Source organism: Ahaetulla prasina, chromosome 6 (assembly GCF_028640845.1).
Source record: "Ahaetulla prasina isolate Xishuangbanna chromosome 6, ASM2864084v1, whole genome shotgun sequence".
NCBI classification, from domain to species: Eukaryota; Metazoa; Chordata; class Lepidosauria; order Squamata; family Colubridae; genus Ahaetulla; species Ahaetulla prasina.
Genome location: NC_080544.1, coordinates 71,553,632 through 71,573,799, shown reverse-complemented (window position 1 = coordinate 71,573,799; position 20,168 = coordinate 71,553,632). Strand labels below are relative to the sequence as shown.

General features: G+C 39.5%; 1 protein-coding gene across 5 annotated transcripts in view; it reads right to left on the bottom strand.

Moving 5' to 3' along the window:
• The window catches only part of ST6GAL1 (ST6 beta-galactoside alpha-2,6-sialyltransferase 1), a 65,688-nt gene that overhangs the window by 16,545 nt on the left and 28,975 nt on the right, over positions 1-20,168 (bottom strand). For 2 of the 5 annotated variants that reach the window (XM_058189339.1, XM_058189337.1), the window contains 2 exons: positions 7,787-7,872; positions 5,728-5,868 (listed from right to left, as the gene is read on the bottom strand). The gene's annotated coding sequence lies outside the window, so the exon portion shown is untranslated. Of the gene's footprint in view, positions 1-5,727; positions 5,907-7,786; positions 7,873-20,168 lie in introns of all 5 variants that reach the window. The other 3 variants (XM_058189336.1, XM_058189335.1, XM_058189338.1) reach the window with 2 other exon arrangements.

The window sequence follows — 20,168 nt, the reverse complement described above, 5'->3', positions numbered from 1 at the left end:
CAACTACTAACTAATACAGGAACCCACTACTACAGCATCCATATCAGATGGTCATCCAGCCTCTGTTTACACAGCTCTGATCAAGAAAAGTCTACCACCTTCCAAGGCAATTGAATAGCTCATACTGGTTTTTTTCTTGATGTTCAACCAAATGCCATTTCCTTGAAAATGCCACTGTTTCTTGTCCTGTCCTCAAGACAGCAATCCTACCTGTCTTCTACTTGTTAGCTTTTCAGATACTTCAATACAGGTATTATGTTTTTTCATAATATTTTCTTTCCTAGGCCAAGCACATTTAAAACTTGAAACCATTTCTCATAAATATGATTTATTTTCTAGGATTCTTATCACCTTAATTGTTTATCTGTATCCTAAACATATTTAAGCTGTCTTTCTTTAAAAGCAAGGACCTCTACTTCCACAAAAGCCTTTGTAATAGACACAGTCAAATCTCCCACTCTGGGCAAGTGTGCTAATAAGGAGCAAAGAGCCAAAGAAATAGCTAAAGAACTTGTGCCACAGCTTTTAAGAATAAATCTCTTTATCAAAGAGAAGGGAACTTACAAATGTTAAAAATTCATTGGAAGCCAGAAAAGAATCCCCTACCAAATTAAATCATTCACTGCAAACACAACAGGTTGCTCTCAGAATTTGTATTAATAGACTTAATGTTGGACGTTGAAATACCAGGAGAGCAATCCTAGCTTCCTTAGATCACCTTCTTCACTGCCAATGCAGGCAGATTGATCTGTGTGCTATCAAATGGCTCCCAGATGCCCCAAATTGGAAGCCTCTGATGCTATTCAAGATGAGAGCATATCTATCTTCCTTTTAAATTTTTCCTACCAGAGTCTTTTGTGATGAAAAAGTTAAATCTTTAATAGCTGATATGCTAGTTCCCGAGGTCATTGCTTTTTTACTTCCAACCTTGAGAGAGCAAGATTGTGGGAATCAGTCAGCCTTACCCGATGAAGATGTTCTCAGCACAGAAGCTGGCCTTATTTATGCTTTTGGCTCTTTACCCCAAACAAGACAATATACTGTTTAAACTAGAAAATCTGAAGAAAACCTTGGTCACAATTGCCACAGCTTTTAAGGTTTTCTTCAGATTTTCTATCTTAAAACATTGAGCCTCTCACTTTCTTCTCAGCAAATAATGGATTGACTGAAAATGGCCCTATAAAAAATAAAAGCCTGAATCCTCTTGGGCAGTAGAAGATGAGAAGGAGTCATTACTTTCATCAGGATATTCCATGGGGACTCCAGCAACAAATCAGGGGATGGGCAGGGGATCCTTGCCAATTTCAATGAGCCAGATATAGCATGATTTAACATCTCTTTGCCCAACATCTCTGGAAAAGCCCCACTCAAGATTTTAGTGACACTTGAGTTCTATCAGCTGTTACTCTAACAACTGTGTGAACTCATGCATACAGAATAGTATCAAAGCAGAAACAAGTTGTTAAAAGGTGTCAATGTCATCCACTCTGAAGAAGAACCGCCAAGACCTGATGTAGGGCATAGTCATCCTTTGGAGGAGCCCATAATGGCTGCTGATGATCTCCTAGCCCAATATAGTAACATCTTCCTCTTGTCAAAACCATATCTCCTGATGGCCCTCAAAAGACTATCCTTTTTCCCTTCTAACTTGGAATATCACTAGCTGGTCAGTCCCATCAAAAGACCAACTTTTTTTGACTATATATCACATTTTGGTGTCCTTTTTCTACAAGAAACCTAGATCTCTTTGGAGGTGGAGTTAGATGGCTACTGGGTAAACTCTACCCCAGCTGCCTGGAGCAAGGTGGGTGGGAAATCTAAAGGTGGTATAGTGATCCTAGTTAGCACAGCTCTGCAATTTAAATGTGTCTCATTGTCTTCTCTACAACCGTAATTCTAACCCTGACAATCTAAAGAGTGGATAGGTTTGTCTATAATACTCTCATCTTCGCTTCCAAAGCTTGCAATTCCTGCATCTTGTCATTCAGAGGAAGGATGACAAAATATTGGGCTAGGGCCGTAATAGCTCAGGCTGTTAGAAGCCTGTTATTAGAACACAGCAGCCTGCAATTACTGCAGGTTCAAGCCCGGCCCGAGGTTGACTCAGCCTTCCATCCTTTATAAGGTAGGTAAAATGAGGACCCAGATTGTTGGGGGGGCAATAAGTTGACTTTGTAAATATACAAATAGAATGAGACTATTGCCTTATACACTGTAAGCCGCCCTGAGTCTTCGGAGAAGGGCGGGATATAAATGTAAAAAAAAAAAAAAAAGGAAAATATACATGGCACGTCCCCTGTGAATAATGAAAGTAATTTCCTCCATCTTCATGTTCTGATATACAACCAGTAAAAATAGAAGTGCTTCCCCCAGCTTCCTTTGCTCTCCCTGTAAGCTCTTGCAGAGAGATTGTTCTCTGGGGAACTGATTTCCTTCTAAGTCCTTTATAGAGCCTCCAATAAGATATTCAAATGGTAGAAAATACTCAGTGTAGTGATACTTGTAGCCGCATTCAGGATGGTAAATACCTTCTGCCTTTTATGAACAACCATCAACAGTAAAGAAATATACTGCAAATCAGCACAAGGCAGGGTAGCAATAAACCTCTTGGAAAGGATATACTCATAAGATTAAATTGGGAAAACTTGTCCGAAGCAGCAGGATTTTACTGGGCGTTGCCTTCCAACGGACTTGAATTTTTTTAAAGAGGAAATTAATAGCTTGTTTATGCACTTTTATGATTACAGATAACAGAAGGAAAGAAGTTTTCTCCGAAGTTTAAGTTGGAACGAGGCAGTGATTTTTTTTTATAAAGTAAAGGTTTTGCTTTTTTTCCCCCTTTGCTGACGAGGAGATAAAATGGCGTTGATTATTGTTTGAAAGCTGTGAAGTTATCTGTGTTCTCTGGGGAGTGACTAAGAATTACAAGCTGTTGAGAAATAAATTTTTGAGTGCAAAATAAGCCGCTTCAGCTTCAATTAAAAAATTGCTGTCCCTTGATCTTCATTAAGACCCTCTGCAAAAGTGGTTTGAAATACTAGTTTGAAACTTTTTAAAATGACTCAACAACTTTCAGAAATGCAGCAAGTTGCTGTGGCTTTAAACAAAATTGGGGAAAAAATAGTAGGATTATCGGAGCGTATGGATAATTTGACATTGGAAATGAAAAAAATGAAACAAGAAATGAATGAAAATTTTGCAAAGCAAATAGTGAAAATGACAATTATTAAAGATGAACTTGAGCAGATTCATGTACATGATGCAAAAGTGGATCGGCAAATTGGTGAGATATTTTACAAAAATGAGCAGCAAGACAAGAGAATTTATCTCCTGGAAGAAGAAATGAGGAAACATAATTTGGTTATTCGAGGAATTCAAGAAAAGAAGGTAGATAATTTGAAACAGCGGGTTTTAAAATGGATTAATGATCTTGACACGCAAATTACGCTTACAATAACAGATCTGGCAAGTGTTTTTAGAATTGGATATAGAAGGCAAAATGGTTCCAACAGGAATGTGCTTGTCAGGTTTGCAAATCTTAGTGATAAGCTGAAAGTTATGGCCAAGGTGAGAGAGATGGGAGATGCTTTGAAGTTTGAAGGGAAGACTATTCAAGTCTTCCTGGATATATCAAGAGAAGAAAGGGCATGGAGATTTTTTTTTAAAACCAATCACAAAGGTTTTGAGAAATAATGGAATTAAATATAATTGGAGGCCACCACAACAACTGAAATTTTTTATGAAGGAAGGATGCGCACAATTACCCCAGACATAGATGCAATATTATATTTACAGGAGCTTGGACTGATCAAGGAGGAGGATTTAATGGAGATAAAAGATCAAATGCTTAAGATGGGTGGAATACATGTGGAAACATCAACTCCAGAAGAAGAAAAAGGGGCTATTGGGCAAGACTCTAAAGGGTTAAAGAGGAAAGAAATCTCACCTGTGTTGGTCGAACAGAAGAAAAGTCGTGAGAATACAGCAGGAGAAGAAGCAGATAAGAGTCTTGGAAAATACGAAGCTGAATGCGGGAGAGAGTTACCGCTTTCTTTTTTCTTGAGTGATGAATTTAAATAGACAGCCCGAAAGAAGTGACCCGGACATTGGCACGTCCCCTCTCCTCCATTCTCTTTATAGAGGCGGATCCGATGAGGATGTGGGGAAGAAGATTGTTTGTTTTTTATTGTTTGTTTTGTCTTTTTTTATTTTTTTATTTTTTTTTTGTTTTTTTTAATTGTTTTTTTATGTTAAATGTCTGTTAGGAGTTCAATGTTGGGATTTGGGCATAGAAAGGAAGAGGCGGGGATAGGATTGAAAAATTTACAGTTTAAAGAGTCATAAAAATAATGTTATGGAATGTGAAGGGTACAGGGAACCCATCAGAAATCTGAAGACTCAAATAGAATGTATATAAAAGGTATGCAAATATATGAAAAAGCATTTGGAATTTTAAAAGCCAGAGGAGTTGTAACATTGATATCAGATAGGGTGTATTTCGAAAAACATTAGGTAATTTTGGATGAGGATGGAAGATATGTAATAATTGTGGGAAATCTTAATGAGGAAAAAGTGACACTTGTTAATTTATATTTACCGAATGAGAAACAAAGAGAATTTTTTGAAAAAATAACAAAAATTTTGGAGAATGAAAGTGTAGGGAAAGTAATTGTGGCTGGGGATTTTAACTTAATCAGAGATAAAATAGATAGTATTAACCCCACTCGCTGTGGAGGAGCAAATAAAATGGGGATTTTAAATAAGTGGATGCTTCGAAACGGTGTAGTGGATGTGTGGAGAGAGGTTAAAAGAACTGAAAGAGTATACACTTTTTTCTCTAAGATATATAATACATATTCCAGAATTGATTATATTTTTCTCTCTAAAGATTTGCTGAATGAAGAAAATGATATTTGAAATGATGGGGAAAGTAATAACATTGAGAGTGGAAACTATATTATTGTTGGTAATTAAGGAAATAGAATTAACAAAATATGAAAAAGAATTGATTAGAATTATAATAGTTAGATATTGGAAATTAGATGTGATTTTTGGAATAGAAGAGTGGAATTCTGAAATGTGGAAATTAGCTCTAAATGATAAAATGACATGTGGTATTAAAATTAGAAGCGGTGTGTATAAAGAAGATATCTTCTGGAAAATTTGGAAACCATTTGTGGACTATGCGTTTGGAAAATTGGACGCCTCAGTACCTGTACCTTGAAAACGTGGATTTTGACAATTATGAGGACATATCCGAAGACCCAAATCTTCCTTTTTTTTTTTATGTATAGCACAAGGGTGGAATAAATGTATTTTCTTTTTTGTTTGTAACGTTATAAAAAAGTAATAAAAAAATTAATTAATAAAAAAAAAGAAAGGATATACTCATTTCATGATGTGTCTACACCTACAAAAATTACAATTATTCATTTCTCTTAAGCCCATAAGGATAGGGAAATTTGAAGGAAAGAGAAGAGGGGGAGTAGCAGCACTGTGGATGGCTTTATGACAGGAATCAATGAGAGATCTAAAAGGCCAGGCAGAAGACCGATACTCCTGAAAAAATGCATCTATGTTGTTGCTAAGAGATGTCATTGATTTGATCTGTTCTTCAATCAGTAACCTGTAACTGGTGCCTCAAGAGGATAAGCAGCAAGAATAGTCTAGTTACATACAATAATCCATTGGCAGTATTTATGAAATAGCAGCAATTATGAATCATACCTCAGTATTCAGAAAACAACCAGCAATTATCACTCAATCTTTTTTGTCTTCCTCTCTCTTCTGCTTCCTTAGGAGAATTCTCCAGTCAAACCCCTGTTTGCTTGTGCAAGAAGGCAAGCTTCAATAGCTGTTGCAGGAAGTCTTTAGATCAAGGGCAGATGGGTTTTAGTGACTCTGAGCTGTATGCAGTAGTATGCAGCTGTTACTACTATAACAACTGTGTGAACTCATGCATACAGAATAGTACCAAAGCAGAAACAAGTAAGACATTTTGCAATCACAGATAAAGAACTTGGTAATCATGTGCTCTGACTCTTCATTTAAGGAATAGGTGTATGCCTTATATTTTCTACTGGGACAAGTAACATCAGTAATAAAGAAAACTGATAATGATAAGTCATTTACCTTGGTATATAAAGATCAATTTTAACAAGCCCCATTTCTGAGGAATTGAGACTTTATACCAACACAGAGAATCTGAAGGTAGTTCCTGAGGAACTCAGGAGGAACTCTCCACTAACTTGCAGTTAGTGTTAATAAATCGCTTCAACAGTCGTCTGATGGGGTTGGCATTAAATATATTTTGTATTCATCACAAGAAAAGGAATATCTATGATTCAACATAGTTTACTGAAACAGCAAAACAAACAACATCCCTATTTAGCACTGCATAAAGTAGCAACTGCACTTTTTCATGCCATAAACTTATTTTATTTTCAAAGTTTACGTACTAATACTAAATCAAAATCAAGTTTTCCCTTTAAAAAAGCCTAATAATCTTATTGTTGCTTCCTGTTGCATACATAAGCTTTCACAATAAAAAAATCTGCAAATCACAGTCTGCAATCACAGACTTTATTAAATTGCAATTCCCACTATACTAACCATTATCACTTAGTGTTTGCTTACATGAATTTTCACCTGAGGTTCAAAAGAAAGTCACTTCTCCAACTCATTTTAATGTAAATATTATAAATATAATATAATTCTATTTAATCTATATTAGGTGGAATCAATGTTCTATATAATCATTCCCGACTCTAGGGGGCAGTGCTCATCTCCGTTTCAAAGCCGAAGAACCAGCGCTGTCTGAAGACGTTTCCATTATCATGTGGCTGGCATAACAAAACGCCAAAGCCGCACGAAATGCTGTTACCTTCCCACCAAAGGTGGTCCCTATTTTTCTACTTGCATTTTTATGTGCTTTCAAACTGCTATGTTGGCAGAAGCTGGAACAAGTAATAGGAGCTCACCCCATTATGCGGCACTAGGGATTCGAACCGCTGAACTGCCGACCTTTCGATTGACAAGCTCAGCAGCTTAGCCACTGAGCCACTTATCAATAGGGATGGTTTAATTTGGATTTCTGAACTGAGCAGAAATTAGACTATATTATATAAATGATCCTTCTAATTCTATGAGATTACCATGTACCCACAAAAGGACAACAATTACAAGACCCCTCAGAGTGAGAAACTACATTTTCTCCTACCTGACTTGTCTCACTCACCCAAGCGAACCACAGAACCACAGTGCTTTCTAAAACAAGAAACAAACTCTCCTATAAATATAACTGACTTTTCTCACTGCTTGTGGCCACCTTCGATGGTTGATTATTGGTTTCGCTGTTTAGTTATCAAATAAATTCTACCTTTACTTCAAGTCCTTCATAGGGAGACCCAGCTCGTAATCAGATTGAAAATTCTTCTAACAACTGTATAATATCTATTTTTCCTTGTTATTAAACAAATGTTACTATGCAAAAGTTATGATAAAGAAGAAGTTATTAGACAAAACAGAACTATTAGACAAAGCAGAACTACACTGCTTGCTTTGATAATTTATACAATTTTAAAACAGAAACTTTCATGATATAATTTTTGATCACCGCAAAGTACTGTGTTGTCAGAAAAACTGTGTATAATTAACAATTGAAGTCCTGTGCACATTGCGTTTTATAATGAAGAAAAAAAACATTTTATGTAAACAGTTTCCATAAAGCTCATGCAGGTTATTTCTGAACTGTAGTATTAATTCATCCATAAAATATATGACTTACCTTTCTGAAGTAACATGCAGCTAAAATGCTGTACACATTTTGCTGAAGAAACTTAAGAAATTCCAAAGAGAACAATTACAGGAAGTCTGTAATAATAAATAAATAAATACATTTTAAAGAGGCAGGAACAATAATTCAAAACAATCATAAAAGACTAAGGTATATAGGAACAAGACAGAACAAACTTGAGGAGAATATTCTCCTTGCTAACCTATAAAATTAAGGTAAAGTCCTAGAAATTTACTAGGATTTTACAAAATCTACTTTCGTTTGTAACAAGTATTTATCTTTGTAAGGGGAAACATTTTATAATAAAAGTCATGTCATTATCAGCCTACTTTCAATGTACATAAATAGGTATGTACTATCTCAATAAAATTATTGCTTGGCAACAATTGATGCTACATGAGATTTTTAAATCACATTTTGATATATGGCTAATACCTTGGTATAAGAACACCATGATGGAAATTCTAAAAATGTTTTAAAAAAGCCATAAGCAAATTACAATTACACTTTTAATGAGATTAACAATAAATAGCATCAAAGCAATAATAAGTCACTAATCACATACCCTATATAACAAATCAATTTCTAATTATAAATAAAGTATTGTTTTAAGTATATTGTCAAAAGTATATTTGCTATTCGGCTGACAGATTTATTCCCTGCTGTTGATGAATAATGAAATTAAAATGGGCAGGCATCTATAAAAAAATTACCATTAGAAGTGAGCTTGATTTCTCATTATGTTCTCTTTAAAATGTTGCTGTTTTCTAAAATTACAAAGACTAAGAATGATGAGATAAGCCATAAAAGCTGCAAACCATATGTGAAACACACACACACACACACACACAGACAAATACACACACACATATTGTACATTAATGAAAAAACCTCATGGCAGATGATTGTGCTTCAGATCAAGGTATAAACATCTGATAACCCCACTGCCAATTAATCATGAATAACACACAGGCTAATAATAGTTAAAACATTTTCTAAGAGCTCTGAGGTCTTCAGAAACAAATTAACGAATGCAAATAACTGATTCTTGAATGCAAAAAAAGCACATCCTTAATGTTTTCTTAAATTATGTATAATTATGTATACATTACAATATTTCTCTCTCTAAAATAGTTGGAGTAGATGAATGGAACATTAACAAGGAGAAGGAAATGATTAATAGCTTCGTGGGATCTTGTCTAGGACTTAGATTTGCTGAAAGTAATGTGACCTAATTTAATCATAACCATGATCTATACCAAGTCCTCAGAACAAACCAACCTTTTTAAAGCCATATTTTTATGAAATTGTTGTTCTCATTATTGTGGTAAATTTTATAGATGGAATACAGTGAAGACAAAATGTATAGTTTGGATGTATTTTTTTAAAAAATGGGATAATTTTTTAATAAATAGAATCCTTGAGTTCAAATATGCTATCCTTCATTTCTATTGTTTTGAATGTAACAACTGCTCCTGCCTGAAAGAGGTAAGAATAAAATACTCAATCTTGCTAATCATAATAAAAGTAATTGATGGAATTAAAAATTGAATCGGTTGAACAAAATGGAATTTCCATACAAATTGAGATAGTATTTTTTTCGACTTGGGATGATTAATGAAAGTCAGCTTATTTGGCATAGGTTTAGGGTTCCAGATATATTAAACACTATAGTAATGGTGATAAGGGATGCGATGGTTCAGGGGCTAAGACAGCTGAGCTTGTTGATCGAAAGGTCGGCAGTTCGGCAGTTCGGCAGTTCGAATCCCTAGTGCTGCCATGTAACGGGGTGAGCTCCCGTTACTAGTCCCAGCTTCTGCCAACCTAGCAGTTTCGAAAGCACATAAAAATGCAAGTAGAAAAAATAGGGACCACCTTTGGTGGAAGGTAACAGCGTTCCGTGCGCCTTTGGTATTGAGTCATGCTTGGCCACATGACCACGGAGACGTCTTTGGATAGTGCTGGCTCTTTGGCTTTGAAACGGAGATGAGCACCGCCCACTAGAGTTGGCAACTACTAGCACGTAAGTGCGAGGGGAACCTTTACCTTTACCTATAGTAATGGTGATCTTACATGTTCAGCATCTGGATTAATCGTATTGAATCTTCCTGCACTAAAGGACATAAAGAGTGTTTCGCATCAACAGACAAAAGTAAATAGTACATTTGCCACTCATTGACAGTGTTTATAACAACAGCACCAGTGGTGGGTTTCAAATTTTTTTACTACCAGTTCTATGGGCGTGGCTTGGTGGGCGTGGCAGTGGAAGGATACTGCAAAATCTCCATTTCCTCCCAATCAGCTGGGACTCGGGAGGCAGAGAATAGATGGGCGGGGCCAGTCAGAATTTTTACTACCAGTTCTCTAAACTCCTCAAAATTTCTGCTACCGGTTCTCCAGAACTGGTCAGAACCTGCTGAAAACCACCTCTGAACAGCACTTATTGTTGTTTTAATTGCTAGCTCAGATTCTTCTCATACGAATCTAAACCTTGATATGGTAGATAGATTGTATCCAAGCTAGAGGGCTCTCTTCCATGTAGTAAATATTGTCTGACAAAATAATTTACCAAGTGCTTTTCAATTACTCAAAAAGTAAAAAGAAATTTATGAAGATCCCACCTTAGTATATTTTATTTATTTATCTCACCTGTATTACTTTTACAAATAAATCAAGGTGGCAAATATAGCCAACACATCTTCCTCCTATTTTACCAGGTTGCCCAGCTTCTAATTTGTTCTTCTTGCTTTATTTGTTGCTAAAAAACATTTTTATCTAGTAAACAGGGTGAGGATGGTGTTTTTGGGCACCAGGTACTGGTTCTCTGGAGAGAGGTTTTTCTGCGGATTGAAGGGAATGTGGTTTTGGGTGCTTCTTGCATCCTGTGGATGAGGCTGCGCTTTTTTGTGTAGCCTGGTTTTTGGCATGTCGCTGACTGGTGCCAGTCCATGGCCTCAGAGGTTGGGGACCCCAGTTTTATATGGCTAAATTTAAATTACAAGCTTGTTTGATGATTTCTTAATCCAGAAATGTATCTATCTTAGTGCAAAATGAAGAAACTAAATTGAACCTTGCATGAAACAGGAAGGGAGAGGGCAAGCAGCTGCCAACAGAAGATACTGAATGTCACAACTAAATGACAGCTGCTCAAAATACAGCCTGCAACAACAGCAACATCTTTCAAAGAACCTACAGTTGAAGAGAAGATGTTAGGCCTAATATACTTTGCCCTTCACATCTTCTTAGGTCCCTTTTTATACAATCATGCTTGTTCCCTTTTTAATTTTTTTTTAAAAAAAGCAATTACTAAACCAAATTAAAACAAATAGGCCATGTGCAAAACCCCCACTATTATGCAAGTTTCTTTGGTAGTATATTCTTGTTAGGGACATCCCGAGGGCAAATCCCTTTAGTTTTTTCAGTAGCAGCCCCAGTAAGAGATATTTTCTGAGAAGAGACAAAGTAACAGTCTTCCATATTTTTATATGCTCTCTTTTCTCATCTCCCCAAGAACTGAACCTTTTTTCAGTTGACTCGAAGCTCCCAGGCAGCCCGGAGGTCCTGCAATGAGGCGGATCTGGGTTAATGCCATTGCGATCCTGACCATAGCCTGGATCCTAGGCACTTTCTATTAATTGTGGCAGAACAGCAAGCCCCATTTGGCCACGACCAACCAGTTTCCCAGCAGCATCAGCATTGGAGCATTAAGAGTGGTCAGAGAAGAGAAGAGAAGAGTCCGGCAAAGTCAAGCTCTGTAAAGAAGAAAGGACCCTCCCCCTTCTTGTAAGTGCGGCCTTCCCCCCCTGGGCTCCCGGTGCCCACCGATGAGTTGGCGATTCCCGCGGCTGCCTTACTGCAGAACCAGATGCTGCGCAGGTGTGGGGAGATCATGCGGGGGGGGGGGGTAGAAAGGAAAGGAAGTGGGCAGAGACATGGAAGTGTCAGCCGAGTTTGCGGGGACATTGGCCGAGTGGATGCTGCTGGCAAGGAGGAAGAGATGGAGTAGCAAAGTGGTGGTGGTGTTATGGGGCTATGCCCACATTTCAATTGAAGGAGAAAAGACCATGAAGGATTGGAGAAACAAGAATTATTTATTTAATATCTGCGCAAATAGGTACAGACTTCCACTGATGTGGAAAACAAAGCCTGGACCCCTGGCATCACCCAAGCCTATACTTTTATAGCTTCTGATACAGAAAGTAGAAAACAGGAAAATACAAAATAATACATAATTGGTTTCCAGTTAACTTTTCTATATATGGAATTATCTTACACCTTATGTCACCTTTCATGACACGAGACATCCTCTGACATGTGTCATTAGTCACTAGTCACCTTCATTTCTCTAATCTCCATTACCCTATTCTTACCCAGTATGTTCCAGGGGTTAAGACGTACAGTTACAATATGTAGAAATATTCCTCTGTGTTTGCAACACATGCCTCTGCCAAGCAAGATAAGTTCTGCTTTTTCATAAAAATAATTTTCCATCAGCATTACAAAATTATATGAGCAGTAAAGGTACGCACAGAACTTATTGGGGTTGCATAGATATCAGTGGGGCTACTTACTCCCTTCCCCAAAGCCCTGCCATGCTTGCCTGCCTTCCACAGTGGCTTCCGCTTGCCTGCCTTCGCAAGCTGGCCACCGGGACATCGGGAAGGCAGCGTGGAAGGCAGGCAAGCATGGCAGGACTGCGGACCATGGATCGGTTCGGGAGCGTGACCAGCCAGCCATTGCTCCCGGTTCAGCGAACCAGCCCCAATCTTCGCTACCTATTCAACATACCTAGTGGCATTGAGGGATGCGAAACGTTCTTACGTTTCCTCCCTCATTGCGTCGGCAGATAACCGCCCGGCCGCCCTATTTTGGGTGACCCGCTCTCTCCTTCAACAGGAGGGGCGGGGGGACCCATTACAAGGGCGTGCCGAGGAGTTTAACGGTTATCTATACGATAAAATCGTTCAGCTTCGGGATGGATTGGATCAAAATTGGGTAGATCCGGACGAGAGTTTCGAGACCCGTCTTGTTGAGAGTGTTTGGGATGGTTTTGACCCTGTGACTCCCGAGGACATGGACAGGTTGCTGGGAAGACTGAATGCTACCACATGTTTACTGGATCCGTGCCCCTCCTGGTTGGTGCTGGCCACGCAGGAGGTGACACGAGGCTGGCTCCAGGGGATTATAAATGCTTCTTTGTGGGAGGGGGTCTTGAAAGAGGTGGTGGTGAGACCTCTCCTCAAGAAGCCTTCCCTGGACCTGGCTGTTTTAGGAAATTATCGTCCGGTCTCCAACCTTCACTTTACAGAGAAGGTTGTAGAGAGTGTGGTGGCATGTCAACTACCCCAGTACCTGGATGAAACTGTCTATCTGGACCCGTTCCAGTCTGGCTTTCGGCCCGAGTACAGTACGGAGATGGCTTTAGTCGCGTTGGTGGATGATCTCTGGAGGGCCAGGGATAAGGGTTACTCCTCTGCCCTGGTCCTATTAGACCTCTCAGCGGCTTTCGATACCATCGACCATGGTATCTTGCTGCGCCGGTTAGAGGGGTTGGGAGTGGGAGGCACTGTTTATCGGTGGTTCTCCTCCTACCTCTCTGACCGGATTGCAGACGGTGTTGACAGGGGGGGCAGAGTTCGACTCCGAGGCACCTCATGTGTGGGGTGCTGCAGGGATCGATTCTCTCGCCTCTCCTGTTCAACATCTACATGAAGCCATTGGGTGAGATCATCAGTGATTTTGGGGTGAGATACCAACTGTACACTGATGACATGCAGCTGTACTTTTCCACCCCAGGCCACCCCAATGAAGCTATCGAAGTACTGTCCCGGTGTCTGGAAGCCATATGGGTCTGGATGGGGGAACAGGCTCAAACTTAATCCCTCCAATTCGGAGTGGCTGTGGATGCCGGCACCCCGGTACAGTCAGCTGCAGCCGCGGCTGTCTGTTGGGGGTGAGTCATTGGCCCCGATGGAGAGGGTGCGCAACTTGGGCATGCTCCTGGATGGGCGGTTGTCTTTTGAAGACCATTTGACAGCCGTTTCCAGGAGAGCTTTTTATCAGGTTCGCCTGATCCGCCAGTTGCGCCCCTTCCTGGACCGGGATGTCCTATGCACGGTCACTCATGCTCTCGTTACCTCTCGTCTGGACTATTGCAATGCTCTCCCCTTGAAGAGCACCCGGAGACTCCAGTTAGTCCAGAATGCGGCTGCGCGGGCTATTGAGGGAGCAGTTCGGAGCTCCCATGTAACACCTATCCTGCGCAGACTGCACTGGCTGCCTGTTGTCTTCCGGGTGTGCTTCAAGGTGTTAGTTACTACCTTTAAAGCGCTTCATGGCTTAGGACCAGGATATCTACGGGACCGTCTACTGCCAACGTCTATCTCTCAACGACCAGTGCGCTCTCACAGAGAGGGGCTCCTCAGGGTGCTGTCAGCCAAGCAATGTCGGCTGGCGGCCCCCAGGGGGAGGGCCTTCTCTGCGGGGGCTCCTACCCTATGGAACGAGTTTCCCCCTGGACTCCAACAAATACCTGACCTTAGCACCTTCCGCCGCGAACTTAAAACCTACTTATTTCGTCTTGCTGGACTCGCTTAAATTTTAAATTATCAAATTGATTTTATGGGTTTTAAATTTTTTGTAAATTTTAGAGGATAATATTTTATCTATAAGTAGCCATATCAAATAGGTTTTTAAAGGGTTGTTTTTAGTTTTGTATTGTTGTTTTCTTTCTGTATTTTATTCTTGGCTGTACACCGCCGAGTCCTTCGGGAGAAGGGCGGTCTATAAATAAATAAATAAAAATATTCTATTCTATTCTATCCGATCCAGTCCAATTCAGTAGCATTTCACCCCTGAAGTAACACTATTATTCTCATTCTGTTTGGCTTTCTATTAATAATTATCCCTTATAAGAACCAAATCCTGGCCTTTAGTCTGATCTAGACAGCAACTATGTCCACCTCTTCTTCTATTATCTAAGAACCACATGTGGAACTCAGATATATTCATATGTCTTTCTTGATTTACAGAATGTAGATGCTGACCTATGAAGAGAACTCATTCATTTATCAAAGAAAATAATTATTTACCAGGATTGGAAATTATTAAACTGACAGTTTAATAAATTCCAACGAAGGAAATGGTAAATTTATATTCTGGTACCTCAATAACTATTTTTCCCTAGAAAAATAAGAGACCATTTAAGTCTTGTATAGTTTACCTCCTCCTAATGTTTCAATGGGAAAAATGCTCTGTGTGCAATTAGATAAAAAAAAAAGACACTCAAAATGAGATAATCATTTGTTCTCAAAGTCATCTTCCTTTCTGGAATGTAATTGATTCATGGAACTGCATCAATTTCTCCACTGCTAGGATAGCAACATAATTAACATCTGGTTTTGTAATTTTCTTCAATAATAAAAACATTGATCTAAATACAGAGCTAATATTACATTTCTTAAAATAAAGCTTCATCTAATATAGTCTGTGATGCTAAACTTGACAAATTTAGCTCATGTCTACTCTGAAATGAGTTACATTAATTTGAGTGAAATTAAATTTAAATTATATTTAAAATTGTTATATAATTAAAATAATAAAATCCACGTAAAGGAGCAAACCATATAAGATATATTGTACAAGCAAAATACAAAATGATCTATATAAACATTCATGAAATGTGACTCAAAATATGTTTTGGGAAAACAATCTTTTAATAAACTTTCTACAACTTGCTTCCCTCCAGAGGTTTTTACACTCTATTGCCTTAATTTTCAGCAAGCAAAAAATTGCCAACATTAGGAGAGGAATACTTGATTTCATTTCTGCTCCAAATCATGTTGCAAAAAGTTATTATGAAGGTTCTATTAAAATATGAGAAAATTGAAAAAAATGAAATTAAACCTCTATTGTTACCTACCTGCTTGCTACTTACTCCCTGTTAGGGAGAAACTTTTTTTTTCCAATTCAAAACTTTTCTGAATTCAAACAAATGAATACTCTGCCTTTGGTTTATCCATACAATTGAATAGCTTCTAGATCTTCAAAGAACTATTTGTTCCTTAAAATAGGAATCCGAATAGAATAGAATAGAATAGAATAAAATAGAATAGAATAGAATAGAATAGAATAAAATAGAGGCGAGGCGAGGCGAGGCGAGGCGAGGCGAGGCGAAGAGAAGAGAAGAGAAGAGAAGAGAAGAGAAGAGAAGAGAAGAGAAGAGAAGAGAATTTTTATTGGCCAAGTGTGATTGGACACAAAAGGAATTTGTCTTTGGTGCATATGTTCTCAGTGTACATAAGGAGAATAAAATACATTCATCAAGAATAAAAAGATGCAATACTTAGTGATAGTCAAGGTTACTAATAAGCTATCAAACTGTACTAGGAATAAATAAAAACAATATAAATTGAAAGATACAAGCGACATGGTTAGAGTAATAAGTGGGAAGAGATAGATACTAGTAAGGAAGAGAAGAATAATAGTAATACAGTCTTAGTAAATTATTTGACATTATTGTGGGAATTAGTTGTTAAGCAGAGTGATGGCATTTGGGAAAAAACTGTCCTTGTATCTAGTTGTTCTGGTGTGCAGTGCCCTATAGCGTAGTTTTGAGGGTAGAAGTTGAAACAATTTATGGCCAGGATGTGGGGGGGGGGCTGTAGATATTTTCACAGCCCTCTAAGCTAAGCCCACTAAGAATAATTGTCCTTGCAAGAATCATTTGAAACTGTTTTTGAACTGAAAATATATCTCTTTTTGGTGGTAATGGAATACTTCCTCCTAATACGGACAGCATTTGTATATGGAATTCAGCATGGAGAAAAGGGAGAAAGGAATATTTTTGAAGATAGAATATCTCTTAGAATCCACAATCAGAAGCTATCCTAGTCTGTGTATTATTAATGAATCTGAGCCAGTTAATGAGGTAGTTACCTTGGAAAGAGGATTTGCTTTTTCTGAGTTTATATTTCCAAGAGCAGCTGAGATGGAAAGAATCAGAATATTATGTCCTGTAACAATATGTGAACTTAACAGGGCAGGGTAAGAAATGGAATGCGTACTGGATTTCTTGAGAGTGAGTAAAATAAATAGAGATGACTATGTCTAAATGTTACTTTAAAACATGTTTAAGACTTCACAAATTGTATGATGTGTTCATTTTAATGTATGTATTATTTGGCATTTAATATAAAAGGATAATTCTTCCTTTTCTCTCTTTATATATAGAGATTCCAATTCTGGATTGAGAAGACAAACAATTCTCTGAAATCTGTCTAGCCGATGTAATTGCCAGAAGAAACGTAACTTTCAAAGTCAATAATCGAAGAAAAACCGAACCCAGTGGCTCAAATAGTGCAGACATCAGTGCTTGAAGAACCAAGTGGAGACCCCACATAGGATAGCGATGCACCACCGGAGGGCAAAGATATGTAGCACCCTGAAGAGAACAAAGCACCCTTGGATGTTGCAAGAGCGTTGGGTAAGCATCACAGGTAAGGATGGTAGATAAGATTGCAATCTGACGTCGAAGTGTGGAGAGGGCTAACCCCTTGTTGAGACCAGCTTGTAAAAATTCTAACACATCCGGAATCAATGCTGAAGTAGGGTCAATGTGATGCTTCGAGCACCAAAGACAGAAGGCTGTCCACGAAGCATTATAAATACGATTAGTAGAAGCTCTTCTAGATGCTTGCATGGTTTGAATTACTTTTCCTGATAGGTTATCCTTCCTCAGGAGGATCCTTTCAAGGGTCAAATGGTCAAGTGGAACCACCGCGGCTCCGGATGAAGTACTGCCCCTTGGCTGAGAGAAATCCAATCTTGAGGAATCCAGGGACGGGCCACCGAAAGTTCTACTAGGTTGGTGAACCAAGGACGGCAAGGCCAATATGGAGCCACCAGAAAAACCTCCGCTCTTTCTGCCAGCAGCTTTTGAATCACTCTTGGAATGAGAGGAATGGGCGGGAACACATACAGTAGACCCTGTGGCCAAGGACATCTGAAGGCATTGCAAACCTCCACCTCTGGACTTGGAAACCTGGAAAAAAAGCGAGGAAACTGCTTGTTATCCTGGCGAGCAAACAAATCTATGATGGGGAGACCGAACCACTGCAGAGGACAAGCATGCCATCTGGCCCAGGAAACGATAGCGATACATGAAATCATCTTCCCCAGCAACTGTGACAACTGTATCAATGGAACACGATACTGCCACAGAACCTGCAACACCAACTCCTTGAGACTGGAGATCCTCTCCAGTGAAGGAACACCTGACCTCTTATTGAGTCTATTACCGCACCCAGATGAAGAATGCATGTAGTTGGATGAAGTTGGCTCTTCTTCAAATTGAGAGAAAAGCTGTGGTGCCAAAGAGCTTGAAGAAGGATCTTCCTATCCTTTGTTGCTTGTGACTGTGATGTTGACAGGAGCAAAATGTCATCCAGGTAGCACAAAACACGTACTGAAATCCCTCTGACAGAAGCTGCCACTGCTGCTAATAGTTTGTGAAGGTTCTGGGGGCTGAAGAAAGCCCAAAAGGCATCACCTAATATTGAAAATTCTGGTTGGCTTAAGCAAAGCGGAGGAACTTGTGGGATTGGCACATGTAAATATGCCTCCTTGAGGTCTACTGATTGTAAGAGATCGCCCAGCCAGATGCAACTCAAAATTGACCTGAGGGATTGCAACTTGAACCTTCTGTAAAGGATGTAACGATTGAGGCCTTTTAAGTTTAAAATTCCCCTCCAGCTCCCTGAATTTTTTGGTACAAGAAACAGGGTGGAATAAAACCCTGTCCTCCCTTGAGCCACTGGAACTGGTTCTATTGCCTGTATGTCTAAGAGATAACTGATTTTGGCTTCCATGAGTTTGCCTCTTGACCAGATCCCCAGAAAACAGACACAGAAAGAAATGGTTGGGGGGGGGGTGGGCTGGAGAAAATTCTAAGGTGAGGCCATGCCTCACAGTCCGTAGCACCCAGGCATCGGTCGTTGAAGTTTCTCAATGTTGATGAAATAACTGGAGATGACTGCCTATGGGCTCTTGAAGCAAGCAGTCATTTACCTTGTCTGAAGGAGCAGTTTCCGGCTCTTCAAAATGTCTTCTTGGATGATGGTTGACAACGACCTCAATCCTGGAACCCAGATCGATTGGCCGATTGTCCATATCCTTGTGAAAAGGGATGTTGAAAATAGGACCCACCGGAACCTGCTTCTGCCCGAAAGGACTGGCGTTGAGAATAAAGGACGTATCTGCGTTCTGACCTCCTTTAAGAAGATGACGCAGGACCTTCCTCTTATCTTTGTCCTCAATCAGAATAGGGTCTAATGCCTCTCCAAAAAGGGCAGGCCCTTTGTAAGGAGCAGCTGCCAAACGCCACTATGATATCATGTCCGCCTTCCAATGGCGAAGCCAGAGGAGTCTGCAAGAAGTGACTGTGGATGCCAAGGCACGTGAAGCAAAGTTTGCCGCATCTAAAGAAGCATCTGCAGAATATTCCGTAGCCGCCACTAACTTGTTGATATCTTGGTGAACTTGTGCCTCCTCAGGTGGTATATGCTCCTGTAATTGGCACAGCCAAACCAAAGAGGTTCTATTAAAAAATGAGGCCGATATAGCAGCCTTGATGGCCCAAGCAGCTGCTTGATGAGTCTTCCGGAAAGCCATCTCTGCTTTCTTATCTTCCACCTTCAGCCCTTCACCAACATCACCAGAAATAACAGTGGAGGAAGTGAGGCTAGCCACTGGAGCATCTACTGAAGGTAATTGTAGAAGCTGATCAAGAGCAGGATCAGAGCAATACAATTTTTTAACTTGATCACTAGGGGCCGCCAGGGAGCCAGGCTAAACCCATGGTTTTTGCACTACCTCTGTAAACAAGGTCGGGCAAGGAATAAATTCTTGCTCAGGTTTGGGCATCATAAATAAACCCCTATGAGGATTATCAGAACTTTGAAGTTGGGAAGTGTAACTATCTCCCAATCCTACATTAGCAGAAACTTTTGCCTTGTGCAGTAGAGATTTAAAAAGAGAAGGATGGAAAAGACCAGAAACTGATGGCCTGTCAGGAGCAATTCCTTCATCCTTAGAAAATTCCAGCTCTATTGGGAAATCCTCTTCTAAACTAGAATCCTCACTATGAGAAGACTCATGCTGAGATGAGGTTTCAGCAACCCTGGTTTGAAGCATTGGAGCCTGGGGCCTGGGCCTGGGCACGTTATATTGAATGTGAGTCCCTTGTTGCATACCAGCTTCCAGAAATTTTGAAAAGGCATCTGAAAGCAAAATCCAATGAAGGAACTGGATTTTGTTCTTCCCTTTCATGTAAGCCAGCAGCAGTTGTAGTGAAGGTTGCCTCTGCCACATTGCG